The sequence below is a fragment of the Hypomesus nipponensis genome, chromosome 1 (assembly GCF_054491055.1).
Source record: "Hypomesus nipponensis isolate SF chromosome 1, ASM5449105v1, whole genome shotgun sequence".
Lineage (NCBI taxonomy): Eukaryota > Metazoa > Chordata > Actinopteri > Osmeriformes > Osmeridae > Hypomesus > Hypomesus nipponensis.
In genome coordinates, this window is record NC_140361.1 from 19535101 (window position 1) to 19541112 (window position 6012).

Consider the following 6012-nt stretch of genomic DNA (forward strand, 5'->3'; position numbering starts at 1 on the left):
CACTTGTACCCCACACCCACCCAAAAGCACACTGCCACACAAACATCACACACAGGTAAACAAGTCAGTTTAGAAAACTGATAGAGATATCAAAGATCTCCCCAGAGTCTGTGTGAAAATATTTCTAATTGTAAAACAAATTGTAGAACAGTAGAAAACCCAAGGTAAATTTGAACTCTGCCAGCCAACTAAGTACACATAGGCACTATGGCAACTTTTGCCACATTCTTCTATTTAAAGCTTCAATTAACATGTATATTAGACTTGGTAACCTATGGAAATCTTACATATTTGTTTATTGTAATTAGAGAGAGACAGTGGGAGATGCAGAAAGAGAGACAGACACAAAATACAGAATCTCCAAAGGCTCCTTTCCTGAAGCTTTTAGAGAACTAACCTACTTCAGATGACAGTTGAGTACCAAAATGGAATTTGAATGTTTTGATCACAGCCATCCAAAGTGTGTGTTCAAAAGTTTAAATGCAACCAAAAATGAATTCTTCCGTCAGGAGGAAGCATATTGTGTTTGTTGGTATTCCTAACTGTAGGTAATATTAGGATTCCTCTGGTAGGAGGAGCCCTATTGTAATGGTAGGCCTCATTGTTATTTGGCCTGTTCCATGGGAGTCTATGGCAGAAGGGCGGGCCATACTCAGGTGCTAACATGAATCTTAAGGAAATTCTACTATGAGGGGTGTCTAAAGTATGTATTTTTCGATGGGGAATTCATTTGAATATATATATATATATATTCAAAAAAAATTTTTTGATAGGATGACTTTAAGCTACATCATTCTTTATTTTTTTTATTGCCAAAATTACCCTTCCGAATCACTTTTATAAGATATTGAAAGATATAAGGGAAACCATTCAGATTTACAGAGCCAAAACAAATGTACATATTTATTAGTTAGTGAACTGCATGAATATTACTGGATATCATTACAAGGAACAACTGACTTCCTGAACTTTGCCAAGTTACACAAGTCCTTCTTTGATTCATTCTTGGACATCAGCCTCCTGCTGGTCTCCTGAGCCCTGATCGCTCCATCCCTCTTTTCTTGTGAAAAGTACTTAGCAGAAGCCTCAGTCACCATTTTAACAACCCTTTCAAGACTTTGCGTGTGGCAAGGCCATTTGAGCACCTCTATTGGGGTGTTGATGAAGTTCTTCACCAGCGAGGTGCTTGGGGAGCAGGTAAGCGGTGGCTCTGACACACCTTCTGACCAGGTGATTAAGTCACCAATATTTGAAGCATCACAATGGATGTCAGGTGTCCTTCTGGTTCTGACAGAGGAGTCCCCCAGCTGAGTGTCTGGGTCCCCCTCTCCCCTCTTCTCTCCACCGTCTCAATCCTCTCCCTCTGATCCTCTGAGCACAGCATTGTTTGGAGTATGGCTTCACTGTGGGCATACCAAGCAGATCTTCTCACTGTTGGCATAACGAGATCCAGCACCTCCTTCCTCTGAGACTTGAGGCAGTCCAGGAGTTCTTGACCTTCACATTGAACCAACATGGATAGTACACTCCAATGATGAATTCAACAATAAATTGCAGATTCTTTAAGTTATTTCCTTTCAGCCTGTGCTTTGACACCCAGAGCCTAAGAAGTCTGTTTGCTGTGCTGCCGTGCAAAGGCAAAAGACCGTAACTTCAAGGTCTGCTTTATCATGTGGCCAAATATCTTAAATGAACTTGTCTGTTTTTCAGAGAAAATAAGGTTGTTGTCTTCACCGTACCTTCCAAAAGCCTGCTTTGGCTTTAGAAATCCAATGCAGAATGCCGTAACATCAGTTACGGTTCTTTGCCTTTGTTTTGCGGCACTCAAAAACGCTCAAATAGAGTTACGGTTTCAATTGAACTAATACGTAACCTAGCAACAATAAACACGTCTAGCATTAGCTTAGCCTACTCGTTTGTAAGTATCTTACCCTGGCAGTTAAATCAAAAACACTCTTGTCTTGTGAGTCTTGTGACAGGTATCCACGTGTATGTTACATTGGCTTGTAAAATACAGAGTTAATATCGTGATAAGCAACTAAGTGAGCGAAGAAACGGAAGTTACTGTATTTTGCCTTGGCATGACCACTTACGATAGACTATGGTATACTACTGTAACTTCAAAATATGGGTAAAAAGTGCAGTTTAAGATCAACAATTTCAAAAATGTCTAGTTTAGATAATGTGTAATCACTAAAACATCAAACTGATAGATTTCCAGTGTCCTACCTAAAATGCATTTGGCAGGACAACTACTTTGAAAGTGCAAAAACTTTGAAGTCGTTTTTCTCAGTTTTACACGTCGGCGAGTTACGGTCTTTTGGCTTTGTAGGGCAGTGTGGTGAGCCATCGGCTGTGGTTCACTGGTCCAATCTCCAACAGAGCCAACTTGGCAGGTAGCACTCCATCTCTGACTGCACAGACAATCTTATAGCCATAGTGTTGATCAGTTGAGAGATCTTGAATGACCTTGTCTGGCAACTTGATCAGTGGAGGGCCAACAGAGATGTGGGTGAAGTTTGGATTCATTTCCAAGTCTGTAGCAGAATCAAGGAGCTTTCCGGAAAATTTGTTGTCAGACATTGTAGGGCCATCAAGATCAATAATGAGACGGCGCAGGGGTAGTTCACCAGTGTGGAGGTTGCACACTAACCAGACCAGTTTTCTTCCAAGGTGCAGCTCCAGCTTCCTCATTACTCCAGCATGTACACCAGTGTTGACATTTGTTGAGTCTCCTCCAATGGCCAACAAGGTCTTGTCAAACCCCCTTTCTTTTAGCCACCCAAACAGGACCTTAGCAATCTGCTCAGCATGTGACTCCTGTTTAGTTGCTTTTTCCGGTGTAAAGTGGAACAGGTAGGTACTGCCAGGCTCACTAGCAACACTATAATGTTCTTCCTTGATTTTTGCAGGAAAGGATTGGTCACTGCCCTCAGCTTCCATCATTACATTAGTCAGGAGATCCCTCCCTCCTCCCTGCATTTCTCCTCAAACCTTTCACCCAGCTCTCGCATCTTCTTCTCCTGTGCTCTTTTGACCTTGTTCTTATCAATCACTTTACTTGTGTTGTCTTCTGTGATGATTCAATCAATCAGGGCAGCGGTTGCTATAGCTGCAGTTGGCCTCAGCCCTATGCCATACCTTACACTAGCAAGGGCAGTGATTGGAATCCCATCATAGTTTTTTTGTACCTTTGCTACAGGCTCAGTTTCAGGGAAGAGCTCAATGTCAGGGACAAACTCATCTTCAGCATTAGCCATCTTCAATCCCATATCCTGATCACCATTTGCCACATATCTCTCAACATCTTCCCTGGCTGCCTTCTCTGCTGCTGCAGCATTTTCCTCCTTGCACCTTCTCCTTTTCTCTGCCTTCTTTTCCATCTCCTGCCTTTCCAATGTCTCACCTGTCTCTTATGCTCTGAGAGATCAGGGGCCCCCATTTGGTGGGGTCCTTTACTTCCAACCTTCTCTTTCTGACCTTTTATATATGCAAGATCTTTCACAGGAATCTTTTTTTCTCTGCTGCAGACACAGTTAATGTGGGCTTGGATCCCACAGCCCTCACAGCCTTCCCCTTCACAACTGGTAATCAGACACTTGCATGTCAAAATATCAAATAATTTGTCTAACTTGACCACAAACCTCTCTTTGGCATCAAGTTTCCCCTTCCCAAGAGAGAACTTCACTGCCTGATTCCAGACCTCCTTCAGCTTGGACATGATGGTCACCTTTTCATTAATAACAGGTGGTTTGAAAAGAGCATTAGCTTTGCTCCACTGCAAAATCAGACCAGGGTAGATGTCCGCCACCAGCTGGTCTATCGGATAGTTCCTCCTGTCAGCTTCACTTTGCTCCCTCAAGTAGATGCCATACTTCAGGACATCTCTTACAGTTGGCAGTTCAGACACCAACAGCTACCGTCCTTTGCCAACAAGAGTACTCAAATGAGAACTTGATGTCTTCCTTTTTCTGACTTTAGCCATTTCTTCCACTAGTTTTTAACTCAACACTGTAGTCTTGATCAATTAAATTCTCACTCCCTTCCCTAACAGAACAAAACGACAGACTGAAATCTCCAGCACAAAAGATGCTGGTATTGCTGTTGCTATTTTGTGACCCAATTGGGTTTTAACTTTTGATTGCTTTGAAGATGATCACTTGGTTGTGTCTGGACAAATTGACCAGACACAACAATGCGCGTGTGACGTGAAATATCAACACATTTCCTGGATCCCCATTTCACATGAGAAAATTCAACTTTTTCTAAACCATAGGTCAGATTTTCAAAATGTAAAGGTCTAAATCAAATACAACGAGTTAATTTATCACTTAATAAACCTCTTCAAACTACCCTATTATTACTATTTCTGGTAGCTAGATGGTACACAAATGAAAAATCGGTCATTCTGGAATATTAGCAGAAAAATGCAATATTTCGCTGCAAATTGATATAGGTTAGGGTTTTCAGAATTGTAAAAAACATTCAGATTTGTGTTATATACACCTAAATACATTATTTGAACACCCCTCTTAATTAAAAAAAAACAAAAAACTGAGTATGGCCCACCCTACTATGGCAGCCCCTAACCTAAAAACTTAAGTAACTACTAAAAGTTGTGAAATTTGGCATATTAAAACTACAGTGCACTAGTAACTACCACACCAAACATGGCCCACGTAAGACCATAGATGGCGCAGTAAAGTTCTGTCCAAAACAAAAAATATATGTACTCCTCTGTAACCATAGCTCCAATTGACTGGGTAGGAAAACGTGGTATGTGTGTGTGGGATACAAGTCTTTCAGTTTGATATTTAGCAAAAATGAATGTAATACAATATGGCAGATTTATTTGCATTTTTACTAATTTACACCTGTTGCATATATTTCATGTGTCCATAAATCAATGCCACATTAACCTAGGGACTTTATCTGTTCCACACAAGAGGAGGGCACTGCAAATGGTACATGTGCGAAGGCAAATATACATTTTTGCTAACGCTAAAATATTGCTTTACACATCCTCTAATCATAAAGCAATGCTCTGATTAAATCACAAGTTCATATGAAGACTCTTGACAATGTTTAGTACACAAATCTGAGAAATAGTTGAATCTTACTCTGAAATTGAAATGGAATTACTCTGATGCCTGAAGATTTACATGTAGGCCTTAGTGATATGGATAGATTAATTACTCTGAAATTTGGTTGGAACATGTATATAGCTAACATTAGCTAATAGACGTGTACGTGTAGTTTGTGTAGTATCCATAGACTTATGTAGACACAGCTCATTTTCTCTTCCAAGATGGCGTCCCCATTCATTTCTATGAAAAATGCTCAGTGGCGCAGTGAGGCAAGCAAGGCATGCGAGAGCACTTTTTATAGAAATGAATGGGGACGCCATCTTGGAAGACAGAAGTAGCTGTGTCTATTAATATGAGTAGGGGGTACCTGTAGAGCCGGAGAGCCGCAGTTTCAGGACCGCAGTTTCAGGACCGCAGTTCTAAAACCCTCGTTTTATCTGACAGCGCCATATAGCGAATGGGATAAACATGGACCGGAACAAGATAATATTTTCCTGCAGTAGTGAATATTGTAGGATTACGGCTCAGAGCAAGATGGACTAGTATCAGAGTGTAAGTAGCTAATGTGAATTGCGTATGGTTATGTATTAAACAATTATGGTGTCTTGAATTGTACAACGTTAGCTAGCTAACTTCAACTTTGCTGTCGAAATCATTTCAAGACACTGGAGTGGTTTTCAACTCAAACAAACTACTTGATTAGCTAGAGATAACATTCAGTATAGCACTAGATAGCTAGCTCTACACACATAGCTTCCTTAAAAACAAACTGTAAATTGTTACTCTGTTTATTTGTTTATTGAAACAGTAGCGCGACGTAGCTTATGTAAATCAAGTATTGTTCCACATATTTAAGTTAGCTAGTTAAACGTCCAAAACAATTCAGGTACAATTATCTGTTCACTTATGATAATTTAATGAAATA